This window comes from Felis catus, chromosome B1 (assembly GCF_018350175.1).
Source record: "Felis catus isolate Fca126 chromosome B1, F.catus_Fca126_mat1.0, whole genome shotgun sequence".
In the NCBI taxonomy this organism is placed as follows: Eukaryota; Metazoa; Chordata; class Mammalia; order Carnivora; family Felidae; genus Felis; species Felis catus.
Window position 1 is genome coordinate 146,904,529 of NC_058371.1, and position 22,913 is coordinate 146,927,441.

The window sequence follows — 22,913 nt, forward strand, 5'->3', positions numbered from 1 at the left end:
AACTGTTTCTGATTTAAGTTCCCAGACTCTAACCAAGGGCAGACCTTGCAAGCAGTCCTTTCTGAAGATGTCAGGCTCTGATCTGCTCATTAACTCTTTTCTGTATACGTTGTTTTCTGCAACTGGTCGGACAGAATGTTATAAGTGCCCTTAAAGGGAAATAAGTTTGATAGTACACAATTGAGCTCCCATATTCTTTTTTTTTTGGGGGGGGGGAGTAATTTCATGGACTTTGAATTGGTAAGATAGATAATCAGACCCCAGTTTACATTAACGACCTCATTATTACTCTGCATTTTTCTGTCTTTCACCAACTACATATCTGTATCATTTTAGGGGAGCATGTTTATTCTTATAAATACTGCATGGAGATCAAGGTATGTAGTATTCATTTCAAATACTCAACTTTGGATAGTTTTCTCTATTTTAGGTACAGGGAACAAACAGTAAGTAAACAAGGTAAATTACTACAAAACAAGTATATAAACATAAATCAATAAAAGGGGATCATTTTCCTCCAATATTTTGCCATTTTATTTCTTCCCTTTCCTCTAATTTTTAAAGCTCATCTCTGCCTTTCTATGTTTAATGTCCCTAAGCCCAAACAAAAATGCAAAATGAAAAGAAAGTGAGTGTGGGATGGGGTGAGGGTTAGGAGAAAAGAAAAAAGAATGGAATCTGAGTAAGACTAGATATACTCTACCATACAGAGTCAAGCTGAAAATGTCTGGGTCCAGAGCCTGACACTGAGAATACCTACTAGCTTGATAAAAATTGCTTCAAAGTATCCAAAAGAAAAGCATTCACACAAATATTTAAAGATATTTGTATCCAAGGCAAGGAAATGCTGTAAATATAAATGAAAACTGCATGACAACACTGTAGGTCACTAAATATCACTGATAAGAAACCTCTGTCTAGAGATTCAATTAGAGCTGAAAAATATATTGGGGGAAATATCTCATAAGACATAATGCTTTATATTTTCACATTCTGTTTTTCTTATGCTCCAGCTTAGAGCAACCATATCCGCTGGGATAACAGTGTTTGGAAGGTTGAGATGGAACAAGGTTTTCAAAACCTTCCTGTGTATTAACTTAAACTCCATGTCAGTTGTTGGAGAGGTAAGTGTTTCTTTTCCTCTTCTTCTAATGTATTATTGATAAACCAAAATAAGATTTTGTTTTAGGAGCCAACATGGATTTCACTATTCCTATTATTGGCTTGATGACTATATTTGGCAAGGTAACATGCCAACACGCCATATAGAGGGTAAAGGAGGAACCTGTCATATTTAAGTGTTAACTTCCTCCTGACACATAATTGTAAAATTTTGTATGTGAGGCCACAGCTTTGGCTATTAGGTTAACCTATAATAGTATAACTTTGGGGATAACATCATCACCCCTAGTATTACTGTTGTGAGTGAGACAGAGAAAAGCCAGGTCCTGATTGATTCTAGGGGGATCCACTTATCTCAGTTTAATACACCAAGGAAAATTGCCCTTTGGTATTCCTGCTTCTGGCATCTTTTTCACTGGACACTTAAAAGTTCTATACAGTTGATTAAAATGCTTTAAATAAAATCAATCTCTGATTGAATATCTTTAAGTCTAGAATGAAAGTATACTCTGTGCATATTAATTCTGTAGATGAAATCATATAAGGACTAAGAAATTTGTGTATACCAGTTTCTAGAAGGCAGATTTACAGTCTACCCATATCGATGGTTCAATAGTTTCAGAATATTTCACTGAAAATGTGTAATGTCTTTTTAATAACAAAGTCTAAAGTTTGTTAGTATTTTACAAGTTGAGTAAATTAATTATAAGCCATCTTAACACTAATTAGTCTTGTATTGTTTATTTCTACATGGAAATCCATGTGATGAATAAAATAACTTGGTTGTGAGCTGTATCATTCCTTCATCTTTGACCCTGGGGAGAACACAGATGTAGGTTAAACTGCATCAGCTCCATTTAGAGCCCAAGTTGCCAGAGCTTATCCAGACCCTTATGCTTATCTGTAGAAACAGGGTCTGGGTCTTCAGAAAGAGAAATCAAGAGAGCAAGTCATTTAAAATTCTTTCCTTCCTGTAATTGTATTTGCTAGAAACCACTAACAGTGCATTACTCAGTGGGAGATGGACTGGTTTGATATTAGTATATGTTGGTGTTTTTCTATATTTTTCAACTTATTTCACATTTCCAGATTTTTGGTTTTTTTATGATCCGGAAAAAATGTGTTATTATCTGAATGCAACTGTACAGAACAGAAGCAGATAATGTAATTCAAACTCTTATAAATTCACAGAGTAAGTCATCCAATGGCTAGCAATGGTGTTATCTTACCTAAAATAGATATGTCCCCCCAATTTCAATTAAAAAAGAATCCATAAAGACCCTAACCTATTAAGTTTTGATATGAAATGTGCTGTTTCATACAGATCATCTAAAGAATGAGTCATCTGAAGGAAGAGTCTAGACTTTTATTCGTGTATCAAATACTCATTAAAGTGACCAACTTTGTAATAAATCGTCACCAATCACAGGCTACATAGACTGCCAGACGCAAAAAAGTGAACTGTGGTCGCTACTCCCTATTTTGCTCATCCATCTCTTGGGATTTGCAGTATTGCCTTTATTACCATGGTATTTATTATTATACTCTAGTCTTCATTTTTTTCCTTTTCTTTTCCCCGTGTACTTATACAAGGATTTAAGGAGAGGAAGGTGGCAGTATTTGCTTCCATTTATGTTGGATGACCTAAACTAAACTCTGATGATTATCACTAAAGGGTAATCGTAGTTACTAAAGTCACTAATTTATGACAACTCAGATTGCTAAAATAATTGAAAAGGAGAGAGAGGGAAAATGGCAAGGCCAGAAATGTTGGAAACACACATGGTCGAGCCGGGTGTGAATCACTGGCAATAATTATGAGACAGTAATAATGCCTAATATTTGCATTTTCAAAGCACTTTCAAATATATGACCTTAGGATATCAGCATCATGAAAGCATAAGATGCCCTTCTAACAACTAAAATTCAGCATCCGTCTGCCAACAGAAGTGCTTCTGTGGGAGCTGTGGCAACCAGCACCAAAAGCCAAAACATTTGGAGGAGGAGTCTCACCCACCTGTGCACCAGAGAAGAGTCAGACCGACCTCATATGGCTGTGGAACCAGCAGGGGCCCATGAGCTGGCCTCAGCCCCTTCCAGCCACAGTGGGATAAAACGTGGAGAGGGCTGAATTGGGAAGACACCCACAGATGAGTGAGCCTTTGTTAGATCCTGGTTTCCTGAGGACAGAGAAACCAGTCTGGAAGCACTGGAGTGGGGAAGACAAACTTGGTCAGTTCCACTCCCTCAGATCTGGTCCTGATTAATACATAGTCAACATTGAGAGAAAAATCCTTAGAACTCTTTCCTCTGGAAAAAGACTGGGTCATTAATCTGTAATCTGGAAAAAAAAAAAAAAAAAAAAAAAAAGAAGGAACACACAGCCCTGAATGTTACTACTCCTAGTTTTATTAATGCAGAATGTGTCAAATGTTGTATAAGCCTCTGCCGCAGCAACATGGTATGCTAGAGGGTTTGTAACTTCATTGGTAGAATTAAGTGAAAACCAGACTTATGCAAATGATGATCCCCAGAAGAAAGTAATGCATTGGAAAGCTGAGCTGAACCTCTGATTGATATAAAACACGTTACAATTCATTATCCAGAAGAGGAAGTGAACTGGACTTTAGAAACATTGCACATTCAATTAAATGTCTCCATCAGATCATACAACAAGGTTCAAACAACTGTGCACAATTGAAGATAAACAGTCATAGAGAAGGCAAAAGGATTTCAAAAGACCTTTAAAGAGATACAGTCACTATGAACATGCTTTATTCCTACTCCTCATTGGACCTTCAAATCAAATCTTGGTGGTCATCAAGGCATTATAAACACTATTCTTTCTTTGAAATACTAAAGAAAACGGAGTAAGACAAAGAATAACAACGAGAAATGTGTGGCAAAGTAATATTAACTGAGGTCAGAGAGAATTGGTAGAAGATGTTAAAGCAGCCAGCCAGTAATCCATTTCTCCCCCAGACACAAGGAGAATGCCCCCAGGGAAAGAAAGGAAGACTGAGGATTCAGACTAATGTTCCTGTGGACATTATAACTCTACCTCCAGGTAGGGGAATGATATTTGCTAGGATGTTAAGTCTTCACCTATATAAAGTTTTTAATAGGATATTCCTGGATAAATATTAGAGTAAATAAACACAGAATCTATGGATTTATGAGGTATGACTCCCTAAGAAATGGCATATAAACTGGGATATAAAATGGAGATATTTCATGAATGGAACACTCACTCTGCCGTGTTAGATGAGGTCTTCAGGTAAGGTTCAGCTGCATTACCTATTACTCTGAGCCAAAGAGTGAACATCTCATGCAGGATGAGGGGTCCTAAAAAGCCACACTCAGCAGGAGGAGGGGTCCTAAAAAGCCACCCTCAAAGTCCCATACCTTCTTTGATTAAGCTTCCTGATTGCCTATATCCTTGAAATTATTACCAAGGCATGAACATAAGATTTCTGACTTTAAAAAAGTAATTCAGATTTTAGCTATAAAATCCAATATGCATGGAGAATTAAACAGCCTTTCATATAATTATGCCTGGAAATACATAATCTAATATTTTAGTATATCTTCTACCAATATTTTTGTACAAATATGCTGGAAAGAAAAATAATATTATTTTCAAGGAGATAATATAATCTATTAGGATAAGAACTTTCATTTAGAAAAATACTTTGAGGAATTGTCTTCATGTGAGAAAGGGACTTTACTCATACAACCTCACTCTCTAGGGCATAATAACAATGAGTAGAATATCCAAAGTACTTTATTTAAATTACTATTTTAATTACTTTACTACCTTTGAGCATTTTGATATATATTTTGTGCTGAGCACTCTGTGAATTTCTTTATATGTGTCAACCCATTTAGTCTAGTAAAAGTAGCTACTAAAAGTACCCCTGTTTAGTATATAAGGAAAGTAAGACAGGAGATGTTAAGTAATCTGATTCGAGCTCCACAATTAATGTCAAGAAGAGTCAGGAAACATTAAAAAGGGTATCCTAAGAGTATAAAAATTAGCAACAAAGCTAAGCGTGGGCAACTTGAGAGTTAGAAACTGACCAGAATGAAATTCCATGACTTGGATGTGGCCAAGGAACTTCTAGACTCTGTCATGTCTAATATTTAATTTCAAACTAACTTTTGTTCTACACAGAAAACTCCTCCCTGCCTATAACCTCAAATTGTCAGCAAGAGTCTATTAAACATTAACTGACTTTGTGGGGGGTATTTTTCAAATATCAAGGGAAGTGTTATAATATTTGGGTTAGTGTAGGGCAGAGAGAAAAAAGCAATTACAAAGAATTAGACAGGAACAAGAATGCATCACAGATATCTAGAGAATTCCTAGAGATACTGGGGAGGGGGGTGTTGGTGGAGAGATAGGTGAGTGCTAGATTTTCCAAAGCACAGGGGATGAAGACCATTTGTAAATAACAGCTACATTGAATAAGCATGAGTTGTCTGATGCAATGTAAAAGCAACTACATTTGTATCTTGCTGACACTTTAATTTTATTATTTGAGGCTAATTTCTTCCTTGGCCCGAGGTGAAATTTCAAAGAGGTTTTATTACTTTTCCAATCATTTTCTGATCATAAAAGCAATATAGTAATTAATATGTCTTTTCTAGTATAACAAAAATTTAAATTTCCATGAAGGATGCCTCTTGGTCTTCTTTGCTGACTTGCTCTGTAATATCTCCACCCTCATCTTGTCAGTCTCAGTTCCCATCCTTGCCAGAGTTGTGGGTGGACAAAGGGTGGTGGAAAGGGGCAGGAAAAGTCCTACTTTTCTTTCCAGTCTTGTTATGAGGTGTTCTTGGACTAGAAAGAATTTTAAAGCTGACGCTCACTTTTGTGGGCACTTTTGGTGGGCTCTTTAGAGACACTAAACTATTGCTGTGGATCTCTCAAATACAGTTCCCTTCATGTGAGGAAATTCATCTCTGGCTGCTCTATTCAGCCTTGAGAAACCCAACTGTTCACCCTGCCATAGAGCAGCCATGTTAACCATCATGCAGCCGTGCCAATCACCTTGTCCCACTGTGAGCACTCGTCCATCTTTTGTCCAAAAAGACTCTAGGAGTGCAAGCTGACCGATGCCATCAACTGTAGTTCGATCTGCTATCAGAGAAACAAGCCAGCCAGCCAGGTCCTGGCACTTTGGAGGTCTTAATAAGGGAAACAAAAGCAAGAGAAAAGTAGCTTAAATTAAATCTCCTCACAGCTTGGAGCCCACTGATAGACACCTGAAACAGGCAGAGTGTGACCTTCCTCAAGCAACTCATGGCAGCGTTACTTCCTTTATGGTTTTGTTTTATTAAAGACTAAAAGTAACTCTTATTTTCACAGTAGTCCCTTAGAGTCCTGAAAGCCTTGCTTCCAAATTCTTTAGAGACTTACACTATCCCTAACCCCCCCTAATTTAAAAGTATATAATCAATCAGTCCATAGGATCCCAGTGCAGCTCTTTCTGCCCATGGGTCCTGTCCCCCGTGCTTTAACAAAATCACCTATTTGCACCAAAGAGGTGTTAAGAATTCTTTCTTAGCCGTTTGCTCAAGAACCCCATCAGTCTTACACGTGAGGCAGATAAAAGTTCACGATGTCCTCTGAAATAGTAGGTTCATATGTTAAACTCTGCACGTCTCCATCAGTCCCTCTTCTAAGCATGATTTGGGGGCAAGCACCCCCACTTCTCCATATTGTACGTGGGTGATTCACCACACCTCAGCAAACCTCTCTCAATCATCTTCTAATCTGTAATCCTGGGCCTTTTAATCTCTTCAACCCGAGGATCAGTATCCCTTGGTACCCACCTTTACAAATCTGCATGGTGATCCTACATAGTTGTCCGGGGGTTTTACCTGGAACTAAAACCAGAATCGTTCCTTTATGTCTTTTTTTTTTTTTTTTTTTTTTTTAAGATTTTGTTTTTAAGCAATCTCTACACCTAATGTGGGGCTCAAACTCACAACCCTGAGATCAAGAGTTGCATGCTCTGGTGACTGAGCGAGCCAGGAACCCCCGAAATACTTTCATTTTCACATTCCATTCCATAATTAACAGAAGGATAAACCCCAAAGGCGTGAGGATCTGTGAATATCTTAGCAAGCTACACTCATATTTGAAATCGGAATTATACTAAAAACATGTTTATATTATTTTTGTCTCTTAAGGATATACCATACTTTTTTGTTCATAGTCAAAAATAATTTTTTGACTCTGTCCAAGAATAATTTTTCATTGGTGACTATTGATCTGTTACAAGATGTATTCCAATTTATTCAACCTATCATCTGGTATTGGACAATTTAAAATTTTCCAGCTTTTCTGGTATTAAAGTAATAAATTGATATTTTATAACTTATTAGAATTTTCTAGAATATTCTTAGAATGGGAATAATAGATAAAAAATCATGGTCACTTTTTGCTTCTGACAAATATTATTTATTGTCTATTCAGACACTGACCTTAATTCGCATTTCAGTGGTGCCTAAAAATGTTCCTTCTGTCTTGCCAATACTAGGCACTAAAATTCTACCCCCCACTACTTTTTAAATTTTGCCAATTTACTATATTTAAAAATGGTTAACTCCTTATTTAAATTAAAAAATATATTAATAAAGTTGAACTTTAGTTCCATATTTTTGGAATTTGTTTTTAGGTGAACTGCTTATTTCTTTTGTCTTTTTTCATATTGAATATTCATTTTTTTGGTTGTTAATGGTTCGAGAAAGCTTTTTTATTAGACATTTTACCATTTGTTATATATATTTCATTTGCCATTTTCAGCCAGCACTTAATTTTTACAGTGTTTTTAGGTTGAAAAATTCAGATGTTTATGTAGTAAAATCTATTATTTCTTTGTATTTTCTGTAAAATATTTTTTTTTCTGGAAGCATGTAAGTATCCACATACATTTTATAGAATTTAAAATATATTTTGTATTTTATTATTTTAATTGTATGTCTTTTCTTTCTCTATTATTCATTCAAAGAAGCCTTTTAAAATGGAAATGGTATTATAAGAAATCTGAGTTTTCACTAAGTTTCCTTCATATTATGATTAGTAATACTCAAATACATGTGCTCTTGTGAATCCTGAAGAAATTTGGTTGCTTTTTGTTTACTTTCTGAACACCTAAATTTACTTGTCAAAGTATACATATTATGTTGAAAATTAAGTGACAAATTTTCAGATACATCAATTATATAGCCTTTGAAAATATTAAATATGAATCATAACAATTGTCAGTACTTCATACACTTTTAAAATCTGACAAAAAGCTGGCATTGTACTACAGTAGTTTACAACTCTTTCCTACATAATATGTTTCTATAATCTATCCTTAAATATTTGGCCTACAGAAAGATAACAGATTTCCCAATTTCCTGTATCACCTAACAATGTCCTATGAATATATACATCGCATATAAAACCCTCTTTAACTTGAATATCCCTTTGATATTATTAGCACACTTCTGGTTTTATGCTTGTAACCATTTTGAAGGAAGAACTGATTTCCAGGAGTTAATGATACTTATATCTTCTGGAAAGACTATCTGAAGGGAAGCACAAGGGAAGAACCAAGAGCAGAAACTAGTCTCAGGCATCCCTGGCCCACTTTATTCCACTCTCAGCTGCATAGGCTTTGGGGGTTATGAGATTTGAGTCTTGGATGATTTGAGTGGAAAATTAATACAGGAATATGGAAACTATATTTAGTGTATATAAATGTATATAAACATTCCACATTTTCAACCAGGGATTTCACCATACATCATGATGTAAGCCTTTGTAAAAAAGAAATAGCCAGAATATATGTTGTCCTAGCTGTCCTGGCAGCTTCAAGAAATTGATATCTTATGAAACAATGTTCCATGCCCCAAAAAGATGAATAAAAGCCCCAAATAACAGACTTATCATCAAGGGAAACTTAGGCCTGATGTGGTACCCTAAGGCCTTTTACTTTCATGGTAGCTTCTTTACTTCCTGTGAAAGAATGTTTTACTATCTATAGAAATTGAGAGAATTAAATATGGCAGAAGACTTATGTGGTTATAACAGAGATCCTCCTGAGCAGAAATGTGACTTTACCACTTACTTCCTCATAGTTTTCACCATTCCAAGACCTCTTCATTCTGCTAAGGAACCACAGCGAAACTGCTCATGAAATATTCTGCCAGGAATGCTTAAAAACATTACCGACTTTTGAGGGAATAGTTAACTTTTTGAGAATGATTTCAAAACATCGTCTGATATTTTTCTTAAAATAGATGACCATATGAACATCTGTGACTTAGGGTAGCTTATGATTGGCTCTACTTTAATGTCTCATATAAAATGTCTCATATAAAATGAGATGTATTTCTTGAATGATTTCTGATAAAATTTGGGAGGCACTTTTTTCTAATATTCAACACAGATTATTAGTGGGTAATATTTTCCATTCGTTTAGAAATAACATGGCACTATCACTCATTAAGTGTCACTGTGTTTCTTTAAAGGCAAGGCTACTGCCTTTGTAATATTTCCCTTTGACTACCAACAGTTGTTAGATTTTAAATTAGTAATTGTAGGGCCCAATGAAATGAGTTCTCTAATCTTTAACAGTCAAGAAGAAAGGACCCTAGTTTTTATAAATCAGATCACAGAACTGGCTCTCACAACAGTGCGACTCTCAATAAATCATTGGTGTTTGCATCTTCTAAGCTGATCTCAGCCTATAATCTCTCCTAGTTCATCCATCCTGTATATTAAGTTGCCATTGTAATTTCCTAAAGTACTTTTATTTTTCACGTTTCCCTAGTTGTTTAGCTTTTTTCAAAGGCTTCTCAAAACTACTGAGTGAAGTCCACCTACTTACCTGGCACTCAAGTTCCTCCCCAAGGTGAATCCAATGGGTCTCCTCAGCCTCATCTCCTTCAATTCTCAATACTCCAGTTTCTCTACTCAAGAACTCAAATGGTTAAGAGAATGAGCCCATATGCATGGAATTTGTGCATTTTTGAAACACTTAAAATGACTTAGAAGATAATATTTAGTGTACTGCATATCCGAGTTTTTAAAAAATGAAAATCATTTTCAATTAGCTCACTCCTGTGAAAATGCAATATTTCAGGAAACTGCTATACATCCTGTGGTTTTTGTGGAAGTGCTGGCTAACAGTCTTACTCATGACTATCCTAGTCGGAGAATATATTATAGTTTTCCTCAAGAGGAACTGGGTTTTTTCCTCAAACTGTTCCTTGAGGATGTCCTCTTGTTTTCCACTCCTTTGCTTCTGTTCATGATTTTATGCCTTCTTTCATCTTCACTCAGGAAGATGGGTAAGATACCCTCGTCCTTCCCCTCCTTTAAACTCCCAACATAAATCTTATCTAGGAAATTCTCATTGACTAACCTAGTGTGAAATATGTATTTTTCCCTCAAATTCCTAACTCAGTTTTTGTGCCAGGTATTTGATTATTAGTCACTGAAAATAATCTCTCTCCATATATATATATATATATATATATATATATATATATATATGTGTGTGTGTGTGTGTATACACACACATATATACATATATATATAATTATGTTTTGATATTTTACATGTTTGTGTACATATGTCTATTTCCCTTAAACATTAATGCCTTGAAGGGAAAAAAATGTAAATATTTGTCTCCTCCTGAGCACCTACTATATTCTACTCCAGACTTTTTTTTTTTTTAATGGATTTAGTATTCAATATATATTTACTTAGCTTTTATCTCTGGAATCTTAGGTAGATCTTGTTCAGGAAGTAAAAAGCAGAAATCCGTGAATTGCATGGTATGTGAATTATCTCAATAAATTTGTTAACATAAAATGAAGTAATGTGCAGAACAAAGACTGACTCTTGTGAAAATTTATTATTTTATGTGTAAGTAAATGGACATAGCACAGATGTTTCTTTTTCCTATAAGGTAAAAAATAACTCTTGAAGACTGTTTGCAAGTAATTATATTTTAGCAACTGGATACTATCATTGACAAGAAAATAGAACTATTTCTCTCAATATAAAGCTATAAGAGTGGAAAATGCATGGAAAGACGCTTCTCAGACCTCTGAGTTCTGCCTGGATGATTTGAAATGATAACAGACCTAAAATAGAGCATCTTCCTGCCGGTTAGTGTTCTAACAACACAAAAGATTTCTGAAGTTTGTATTACTTTCAATTCTCTGCTATTCATCATGTTCAATTGTAACATAATTACCTCTGTGTTTGGATGACGTATTTTATACATGTTAAACAAATTAAGAACTTACATTAATAGGAAACTTCCTTACCAAAACTCAATCTGCTATTAATGGTGTGCAAAGGAAAACAAAGTCAAGCAAACCTTCCTATGCTATCTTAGTTTGAAGATGATTTGCTAAGTATGCAATTTGGGAAAATATATTATTATTATTATTATTATTATTATTATTATTATTATTATTATTCCTGTCAGAGATAGGAAGTTAATGGTAATGACAAATTCTATTGAGCCACGTATTAGCTGCTATACAGTTATTATTTCATTTAATCATAGCAATTCTGAAATTCATGCATTATCCCTATTTTATAAATGAAAAGACAGAGTTAAGAAGAGTAACTTAAAACACCATCACACAGGAATTAAGCAAAAGAGCCAAAATTTGAATTCAACTGTGTCTGAATCCAGAGATTATACAGTTTTCTTTACAATTCTTAAGTTACTGATTCAATTCTTGTGTGACTGACTCAGCCAGTAGTAAGCAGTTTCTTCATTTGTATATTATGGAGACCAAATCCTACGTTATTTCTTAATGTTTTCCTTATACTTCTTACAGTTACATTTGGAATGAAAATTTACTAATTTTTTGGAGCACAGAATGTGGAATGCTGAAAATACATTAGCTGAGCAGAATTATTAAGTTAAATATCAAATCTACATATAAAGTATGAAATTGGACTTCAAGCATAAATGACCTAAACTTATTCTTAGGGATCAAAATATTTCAATATTTCCAAAGATACAAATTCAGAAATTAGGTATGAGCTCAGATTGTTAGTCTTTAAAAAAAAAGTATTTACATATTATGTGTTTTGAAATAGTCTTAATTTTGTTATTTTTTTCATGTTTCATGTCCTTTTATTCATTTTTAATATTTGAATTTTTATTAATTAAAATATTATATGGGTATAGTTGACATATGTTACATTAGTTTCAGGTTACAACATAGTGATTTTTTTCTTATATATGGAATCTTTCTTTTTTTAATATGAAATTTTGTCAGATTGGTTTCCATACAACACCCAGTGCTCATCCCAACAGGTGCCCTCCTCAATGCCCATCACCCACTTTCCCCTCCCTCCCACCACCCATCAACCCTCAGTTTATTCTCAGTTTTTAAGAGTCTCTTATGGTTTGGCTCCCTCCCTCCCTTCCCCCCCACCCCCGATTCATTTTATTTAGAAATATTATATCTCTCAGCCATGTCCACCATGAAAATGTTTTTCCCTCAGGGGTAATTCCTTTTCTGTAACCACAACTGGTAGGAACTGCTCTTACTCTCACCATTCAGTCCCCTCAGTTTTCTCTTCCCACAATCCTAGCCACCTGCTCCGAGAAAACAAACACATCCCTTTCATCCTCAGCCTAGGGGAAGTTCTCAAATCCTTGTTAGCTTTTTATTCAGAAAGTTAGCTTATTTCTCTGAATCTTCTTGTAGATTCATTCTTTAGAGGGGTCCCCACCAGTCACAACTGAAAAAAGGTTACATAAACAAGAGAATCATTCACTAAAGCTTGGTCATTTACTAACACTTAGCAACTCAAATAACCAGCAAAATTTAAAGTTTTAATAAAACTTTTTCTAGATTACATTTTAGCCTGGTTTGTCTGCCCTTGCAACAATCTCTGGAAGTAGAAGGCAATAAAAAATCATATTATCTGTCTTTCCAGGGGAGACACCAAGGGTCATGGATTTTTTTTTTTTTTTGTATGTTGTTTTGATTTTCTTCCCAGCGCATTAGCAACAGCAGCAAGCAAAGCTTTTAGTAAAACAATTCACAGAATCTCTAGGGGGTCTTAGACATATTTCTAGCAAGCTACTGTGTGTCGCATAACTCAGATTTTTCAGTGATCAGAGATGAGTGTTAAAACTCAAACTCCTACAAGCTGCCACGTACCTTCGGGGCACAATCCGCATATCAAAATATTCATGCACATCAACAAAATAGTGTTAGCATGAAATAACCTCTCAAACTCCAGTTGTCATTTCTGAGGGAGCCTAACACTCTTCTGACGCTAAATAATTGTTTTTTAAGTTTTATTTTTTCTCCCAATTTTTCTAACAATGTTTATGAGCAAATTACAGATCTGTAAAATATTGTTTGTAATTAAATACCATACCAAAATTTATCAACAATTTAGTCATCTAAAAGATATATTTTTGTGTTCCCAATGGCTTTATAACTCTTTCTTAAGCACGTCATCTTACACTGTTTATATTCAACTCAGTCTCTACCGACAATTTGCTATTTACCCTGCTTTAGCAGTAAGCTGTTAACACTCTTCCAAAATATCTGTAAGAGAATCCATTTTTTGATGAATAGCATACAATTGGAATAAAGTGATTTTAAAGTATCCTGAATACTAAACAGAGCTAATGCAATGAATCAATTTCGAACTTTTTCTCTGCTAACCAGTTTAAAATGTTCAAGTAAATAGACATAAGATTATTCCCTTGTAATTAGTTAGAAAATCAGAAAACATGTAGATTACTTCACACTATCTCAGTATCCAGAATGCCCTTGCTTAAAATTAAGAACTAATGTTTAATTGTCAGTTTATCAACTCACATGCTGAAAGGCCTAAATAGAACATACAGATGCCAAGAATAGCTTCAAATTACGTAGCCTGCCTATAGTCAGGCGTACAGAAACACAGTTGTTAATGACACCCATGATCTGGACCATTAAAGTACTACTGACTTAGAAGATTTGAGGGCTTCAAAAGCTAAAACCTTTTCCCTATTGCACAGCAAAAGAGGCCTAAATCTTTGTATCCTATCTAAGCCAGTTCATGGACTGTTTTCTTAAAATTACTTTTAAACTTCAATTGAGAGCAATGATTGACACTTTGATGACCAAACAAGAAATTGGGGATGCCAAGGAAAAGATATTGATTTTGCTACTTACTATGTGCTTGCTACTCAATAATCCTGTATGCATTATTTCATGTAAAGAATGCTCTCAATGACCTTATGAGGGCACACTGAGAACCAGCAGTCATTATCAAGCATCTTACTATGTATCATGGAAGCCAGACACAGCCCCTGCTCTCTTGAAGCTTGTAAGATGAGGAAAGCCACCTTTCTACTCCATCCTTTTCTCTCAGATTTTGGCCTGCTGTGGCAATATGTACATCTAAACTGGTAGTTTTAGGAATTACCAAAGGTCATTTGATTTTTACCCATTAATTTCATCTCAAAGTTTTAATTTTCTCCAAGAAATCATATGCTACAGAATGGGGTGAAAGGTAGTGTAGGAGGGTTCAGAAGCTTTTGTTTTTAATTAGATAATGATGAACACTTCTTTATGTCTAAATTGTCTTATGGATTTAGTTCATCAAATCTGACATAATTCAGTTGCTCTCCGTAATCAGTAATTACCTCAATAAAAAGTGAAAAGTAATAGAACACCGTTTGCCAAGGCAATTATGCAAAAACAACTCTAAACTTAAAGGATATGTTTTATGCTATGATAATCTCAACATAGCATACATCTACTTTTAACAGGAAAAAAAAAAAGATTAAGGCATATAGGAGAGAGGAAGGAGAGCAAAACATAAAAATGCTGGAAAAAATACCACCACCAATCTTGAATCCTGAAATGCAAAATCCAGTCATAAACCCTTAGTCCTAATACACATTCTTTCCTCCTCTTGCATAGCTGAAGATTATTTAGCTTCAAAGAAGTCTGGGATAGCAATGACATAAGAAATAAATCTTGGAACAAACCATAACTCTATGTTTAGCTGAAAACCACCTCGTCACTTATAATAACTAGGGAAAAAATGGATATGGCTACAGAATGTAGAAGAATGTTAATATTGTTTCTTTTTTGTCCCATAGATTCAAATTATATTCTTAGAAGACTTCCCCCTATTAGATGACATGTCTTTTTAATGATTTTGTTTTCTTAACATAATACACGATGTTCTCAATAGTTCTTTAATAAAGAAATGAATGATTATCATTTTTGGGTTCCATGTAAAGCAGAGACTAAGACAGGGACTTAAGTTCAGGTAGTTTATTTAAAAGGAAATTTCAGGAATATAAGAATGAAAGAGCAGGGTGAACAAGAAAGTAAAAGAAGAAAAACCAATAAAGATGAGTCCTCAAGCTGGCTTTCACTGTGGACAAAGGAGGACTCTCTGAGTAAATGTGTTGAAAGCATAATAGGTGGCCAAATCATTTATCTACTGACTGCAGACTCTTGATGAGCATTGCCTGTCAGGGCATTAACGTCCTGCTTCCCAGGCTGAAAGTCCTGCTGCTTCCTGGGAAGCACTGAAGCAGAGAATCCAGAGTGGGCAGACTATTGAGCTAGAATGCTGACATTGTGATAGTAACTGTCCACTGCAGTGGCTGCTGAAATCACAAGAGGGCTGACAGAATGAGTGGGTCACTTAGAACATCTACTACAAAGGTGAATCCGAACCACTGTTTATACCATGACTATATAAGAAAAGTTGGTTTAGTTCCAATCAGTTGGTCTCAGAAATGTTCATTTAAGTTTTGATCTAGTCATTGTATTGCTCAAATTCTTCAGAGTATCTGAACTTCTAAGTTCCTATGTCTTTCTCACATTGACCCCTCATATATTTCCAGTGTCATCAATATCCAAATTTCCACCTACTTTATCCTCAACCATATAAACTATTTGCAGTTACCCAGCTGCAACCTGCTGTTTCCTGTCCCTTTGTGGAATTGAGACAAGAGGGCAAAGACAAAATCGTGTAAATTCTTATAAGTCATAGTAAAAATAATAAATTTTATTCTAATAGGGTTTTAAGCTAGGGAGGAAATAATCTGATTTATAATTTAGTAATATTTTCTCAGCTGTTATATGTTGAATGGATTGCACAGAGGAGGGGACAGGAAGAGAAGCAGAAAAGTCAGTTAAGTGATTCCAATTCACATAGAAGATGCTGATCCCTTAGATTAGGTAACAGCAGCGCAAATAGAGAAGGATGGATTGGTGATCTTTGTTGGTGGTAGTACTAATTCTGTTTGCCAATGAATTGGATATGACTTGGGTAGAAAAGACTAGAACAAGCAGACAGACTCTGGGTTGGCCTGAGAAATGAATGGGATGCAGCAATATTTATTTAAATTAGTAAGCATGTACTGTTTTGGACATATTATAGAGAAGATGCCTTTTAGATGCCCAAGTGAAGATGGAAAGCATTGGCTATATGAATTGGGGCTCAGGGAAGAGACAAGGGCTGAGGAGACCAATCTGGAAACTATTAGCACATTGATGGTATTTTAAGTTATGGAATCTGATGATGTCACATATGGAAAGAAGGTAGACAAGAAGAAGAGAGGTCCAGAGGCAAGCTCAAGGTCCTCCAATATTTAGAGTTTAGGCAGAGGAGGTCAAATCAGTGAAGGAGATTGGAAAGGGGGCACTTAGTGAGGTAACAAAAAGCCAGCAGTATGATGTTTCTAAAACTAAGAGAGGAAAGTATTTCAAGAAGGAGAGAACATTCAATTATCTCAAATACTCAAAAGCTGCTAAGATATTGAGTAAGATGAGAACAAAAGAGTAGTCACTGGATTTGGCAAAATAGATATTCTGCATAAACTATACAAGATTATCTTTGGCAGAGTATGTAGGACGAAAGCCTGACTGCAATGACAAAAAGTAATTTTGAGAGAAGATACTCTCCTCTAGCTACTTCATTAGATGGAACCCTTCCAATATTTTTATTGAGCTCGCTCTATTCCTTGAAGGAAGTTGTCTTGAAAGAAGTTATTTCTAAACTAGTCCCATGCTGGGGTCTCCACAGTTTTTCTCTCTGTTCCCTGGGAAACATGTATCCTTACTGAAGTTGTATTGGGAGTACAGTTACTTTCCAAACACAGTCATCTATTTGCTACCATAGTCAGCATCAACCAGCCTCCTGCCCATTAAGTCTGAGTCAGTTACAAGTCTTTAGTCTCAAACCCATGGTAGTCTCCTTAAATTCACTCTTGCCTCCATATCACTCCCCGAGTAGGGTTGATATTAGTAGGAATATACCCATCTCTTGCTTATGAAGTGTATGTGTATTTAGTAGTGGGATGGGAGAACAGTAAACAAGGGAAAACGCCACATCTCTATGCCATTTTTCTCCAGCAAAATTCCATCTCCAATTGTTCCTTGAATTCTGAGACTCTAAAATTTTCAGAGGTGGGTAGTGGGAGGTCAACAAAGAATTACTAGGCCAATTATTAGCCACCCCCTTTATTTGTCCTGGTTAGGGGGTATATCAATAAGGGTTCAGTACAGAAGGAGGAACCACGTGATATGGGCTTTATTAAATGTCACTAAACTGTCATCCTTAAGCACTGGTGCAGAGGACACGTGGGAAGCCAAGCAAGTTCAACAACTTTACAAAGATTGCATAAAGGGAATTATATGGGAACCTGGTGTCTCAGTGTGTCTACTGCCTCTGTTTGTCCTCAGGGTCAGCAGTTGGGAAAAGGGTTTGATTTGGAACCGAGGAGAGTGAGCAAAAGCTAAGCATGTCTCCAACTATTTGCCACTGCCTCTCACTCCTAGGTCCTTCCAAGAGTAATGGTTACTATTTCCCTTTAACTTCCCTAATTTCATGAGATTTTTCTCTCTTATCCAAATCTAAAGTAGAAATATACAGGTGAGGGAGATTCTAGGAAACACAATTCCCAATTTAATAAAGCTGGCATTGGAACAAATTGGTATGTTCTATCTTTGAACTATAGATGAAATTGAGATAGATTCTCATTTTAGCATTATGTAACTGTGGGAAAATAAATCTTCCTTGGGTTTTTCAATGTTTCTGTTAAAATGCCTTAGGTTTCTGAAACAGAAATGTATATAGTATAAATACCGAGAATGTTTGCTTTTACTTCATCTAGAATCATTAGATTAGGTCTGTAGTCATTTGTTTTTCTGATGAAGTTAATTGCTCTCATACAAAAGACTAATAAATCTTCTAGTATCTCCCCAAGAGCCAAATGGTTATACCATGGGATAGGCATTTATGTTAACTCCAAAAGTGACTGACTATCTCAGAGATTTCCAGGAAGACTTTAGTGTAACCCTCCCAGGTGTTTACACTTCAAAATAGATGAATCCCAGGCCCTTGGTGACATCTCTAGGTTGTGAATGCTGAACACATTGGACTTATTTCACCCCTAAAAAGATTTATTTATATATAAAAGAGCTAGAGCACAGATTCTTTCCATTACATCTTCAGAAGACTCTCTCACAAGGAGATGGGGGGGGGGCGGGGGGGGGGGGTTGCAGGGATTTTTTTTCTTTAAAAATGAAAAATATTCATTTTTTGTTTCCTTCACCTACTAAGTTAAATCTGCCAGTTGTGTAGGTCATATCTCCATCTGGCTCACACTGTGCCAATCCACAGACTTGCTGGGCACAGGGGACCTATGTTGCAGTGTTAATCTGCCTGTTGTCTTTCCATGGGTATAAATAAAACTCTTTTCCCTGACTTAGCCACCTCATGTGTTTTAAGTATGCATATGTCTGTCCATTTATCTATCTATATAGAAATATGTATTTATGCAAATGGGGCAACACCTCAGACTGCTTATAATTTTATAATACATTATGTTTCATCTGGGGTGCCTGGGTGGCTCAGTCGATTGAGCGTCGGCCTTTGGCTCAGGTCATGATCTCAGTCTGTGAGTTTGAGCCCCGTGTCCGGCTCTGTGCTGACAGCTCGGAGCCTGGAGCCTGCTTCGGATTCTGTGTCTCCCTCTCTCTCTGACCTTCCCCCATTCATGCTCTGTCTCTCTCTGTCTCAAAACAGAGACTCAAAAATAAATAAACATTAAATTTTTTTTTAAAAATACATTGTTTCATCAAATGCAAGACACTGTAAATTATAAGATGCAACTTTATTTTATATACTGCCAAGAAATAAAAAATGTTGAAAATTAAACATTCAATACTTTTTACCCCTTATAATATTGAGTTTATTAATAGCATACTTTTAGACAGAAAAATGACAATAGTATGAATAGCTAATACTGTCCAATGTCACCAATGACAACTATATTATGGCTGTCATCTTGCTGATTGTTAGGCATCACTAATTCTAAGACATGTTCTCATTTATGGATATTCTTAGATATTTATACATATTATTAGAATGGATAAAGTACAGTGTGAGTGAATAGTTACCAGTTGAGAGCAAAGTACAGGGAGAAAAGTTTACTAGAGATTCAAAGAGGGAAGAGAAGTTATGAAATTGATATCTAAAAAAGAGAAAAATGGAGCTTACAGAGAAATGTAGAATGAACGCAAAGGCCAAGTCTACATTAATGAAATTAAATGATTAGTTATGTAATTGTATAATTTTTTTTCCTCCAGCAAAATCAGGCTATTCTGTATAGGCACAAAGTAGAAAGACATTTGGTTCTAACTGTATTCAGAATTCTTCCCAAGAGAATAAACTAGGAAAGCGCTTCTGCATCTGGGAAGACAGAGTATGCATCTTTCCCCTATTTTTCCCACTAAAAGCAACTAAAAATCCTGGACATTACATAAAGCAAATACAAGAAGATTCTGAATAGTGGAGAGAAGAAGGCAGGGCAGGCGGAGATATTCGGATGATAATGATGGAGGTGGAGAGTTCCACCATAACGATATGGTGGAGAGTTCTCTGGGTTTTCTTTGTGTTTCATAGATTTCAGACTTGAAGCTGAAGAACCACACAAACTGGAAATGCCAATGGGTGCTCAAAGGTCTGCTCTTTTTAGCCAAAGGACCAAAAATGGGACAGAATAGTGTGACAACAAACTCTTAAACACTCATTACCCTATTCCAGACAAAAACACACAATGAAAGTGAGGCTCCATCAATACTCATACCAGCAAAGGACAAGAGGGTGGACCAAACTTCTATCAAGGCATCTCCACCCTCTACCATGGTAGCATCAGAGGAAACTAAGAGAGCTAGGACTTTCATCACTGCCAAGTGGTAACAAGTCCTCCCCATCCAGTGTCAGTGATGGCTACTGGGAAGCAGTTATGAGACAAACACAGCTCTCATGGTCTGGAAGGTACCAACAGAGGTCTATTGGACAGTTAGGACTGCCACCCCTACTGAGCAATAACCACCACCCATCTACCCCTGGACTCACCCTGAGTGGGAAACCTGGACTTCTATATCTACCTAGAAGTAAACAGAGCTAATTGTTAAACTACAATACATCTAAATCACGGAATATTACTTAGCAATAAAAAGAAATGATGGAATAATAAGACAATAAATAATAAGACAATAAAGACAATAAGACGATAATAAGACAATAAAAAGACATGGATGGAAATGTCTGTGTATTTACGGATAGAAGCATCCGTGTCTTGACTCTATGAATGTCGAAGTCCTGGTTGTAATACTGTACTATGTAGTTTTGCAAGATGTGACTACTGGTAGAACTTGTGTGAGGAAGCATGAAACCCCTCTGTGGAGAGATCTTAAAACTGCATGTGAATCCACAATGATTCTGAAATTAAAAGTTAAATTTAAAAAATAGTAGATAGAATAAATTAGTTAAGTATTTACTAACTTACGAATGACATGGAATCAAGTGTAGACAATAGAACCTAATGGGTGTATGAATAATAACAGAATGGTAAGGTCATTGGATTAGATGTGGGTTTTATTTTTCATTTGCTGGAAATAATTTATATACAGTAAAATTTACCTTTTTAGTATATAGTTCTGTGACTTTTGACAAATGTACACAGTCGTGAACCACCATTAAATTTTTTTTTCAACGTTTTTATTTATTTTTGGGACAGAGAGAGACAGAGCATGAACGGGGGAGGGTCAGAGAGAGAGGGAGACACAGAATCGGAAACAGGCTCCAGGCTCTGAGCCATCAGCCCAGAGCCTGACGCAGGGCTCGAACTCACGGACCCCGAGATCATGTGAACCACCATTATAATCAAGATACGGAACAATTCCAATAGCTCATAAAATGCCTCCATGCACCACTTGTAGTCAATCTCTCCTCCTCAGCTCCCGTCACTTGCAACCACTGTTTTCTGTCCCTACAGTTTTCCAGTTACCAGAATGTCATAAAAATGGTATTATACGATGTAGCCTTTCGAGTCGTTTCATTCAATTTAGCATAATACATTTGAAATTTTTCCATATTGTTCCAACTATTGAACTATTTTTTGTCGAGTAGTATTCCACTGTGTGAATGTATCACATTTTGTTAATCTTTTTTTAAGTTATTCATTTATCTTGAGAGAGTGACAGAGAGAGAGAGAAAGAACAAGAGGGGCAGAGAGAGGAACAGGGAGAAGCCCAAGCAGGCTCTGCACCGTCAGAGCCCGATGCGGGGCTCAAACCTACAAACTGCGAGATCATGACCTGAGCCGAAATTGAGAGTCAGAAGCCTAACCAACTGAGCCACTCGAGCACCCCAAATGCACCACATTAAATTTTTTTTTTGAGTGGAGTTGACACACAATGTTACATTCGTCTCAGGTGTACAACATAGTGGTTCAACTTCTCTATATGTTGTGCTGTGCTCACAAGTATAGCTACCATCTGTCACCATGCAAAGCTATTATAATGTCATTGACTATCTATTCCCTATGCCGTACCTTTTATTCCTTGTGGCTTATTCACTCCAAACTGAAAATCTGTATCTCCCACCCCTTTCCCTATTTTGCCCATCCCACATTTATCTATTCTCTAGTTTTGAAGTTTCTTTTCTAGTTTGAGGCAACCACTACTAAGGCCACTATAAACATTTCTCTCTGGTTTTTGTCCGAATAAAGGTTTTCATTTCACTTGGATAAATGCCTACATGTAGAACTATTAGGTCATACGGTAAACATATCTATAAGAAACAGCCAAACAGTTTTCCAGAATAGTTGTACTGTTATGTATTCTCAACCACAATATGGATTTTGCTTGCTTTGGATCTTTATTAACGCTTGGTATTATCATTTTTAAAAATATTAGCCATCTTAATAGGTATGTAGAGATACATCAGTGTGGTTTTGTCTTTCCCTAATAATAATGGTGAGCATCTTTCCACGTGCTTATTTGTTATGTATATATCTTCTTCAGTAAAGTGTTCACTTAAATCTTTTGCCAAGCTTTCACTGGATTGTTTTGTTAATATTTAGTTTTGGAAGATTTTCATATATTCTGGATACATAACATTTATCAGATGTGTGGTTTGCAAATATTTTCTTTTTGCAATTTGCCTTTTCATTCTCTCAACACTGGCTTTTTAGAGTATAAGTTCTTAATTCGTATGATGTTCAGTTTTTGAATTTTATCTTTTCCTAACCAAAACCACAAATATTTCTTCATATTTTCCCCTAGATGAATTATTGTTTGAAATTTTACATTTCGGTCTCTAATCCACTTGGAATTAAATTTTGTTATCAGTATGAGGTACAGGTTAAGAATTGTTTTACTCCTTTTTTTTTTTTTTTTTGCATATGGATATCTTATAGTGTTCCAGTACT

General features: G+C 35.8%; 1 protein-coding gene across 8 annotated transcripts in view; it reads right to left on the reverse strand.

Moving 5' to 3' along the window:
- Positions 1 to 22,913, reverse strand: part of NPFFR2 (neuropeptide FF receptor 2) — a 364,459-nt gene that overhangs the window by 21,352 nt on the left and 320,194 nt on the right. Inside the window, exons 1-3 of one of the 8 annotated variants that reach the window (XM_023253059.2) lie at positions 10,011 to 10,614; positions 6,961 to 7,014; positions 6,176 to 6,312 (exon numbers count right to left, since the gene is read on the reverse strand). The exons of the other annotated variants lie outside the window; for them this stretch is intronic. The gene's annotated coding sequence lies outside the window, so the exon portion shown is untranslated. Of the gene's footprint in view, positions 1 to 6,175; positions 6,313 to 6,960; positions 7,015 to 10,010; positions 10,615 to 22,913 lie in introns of those variants that run through there. 8 annotated transcript variants of the gene reach the window in all.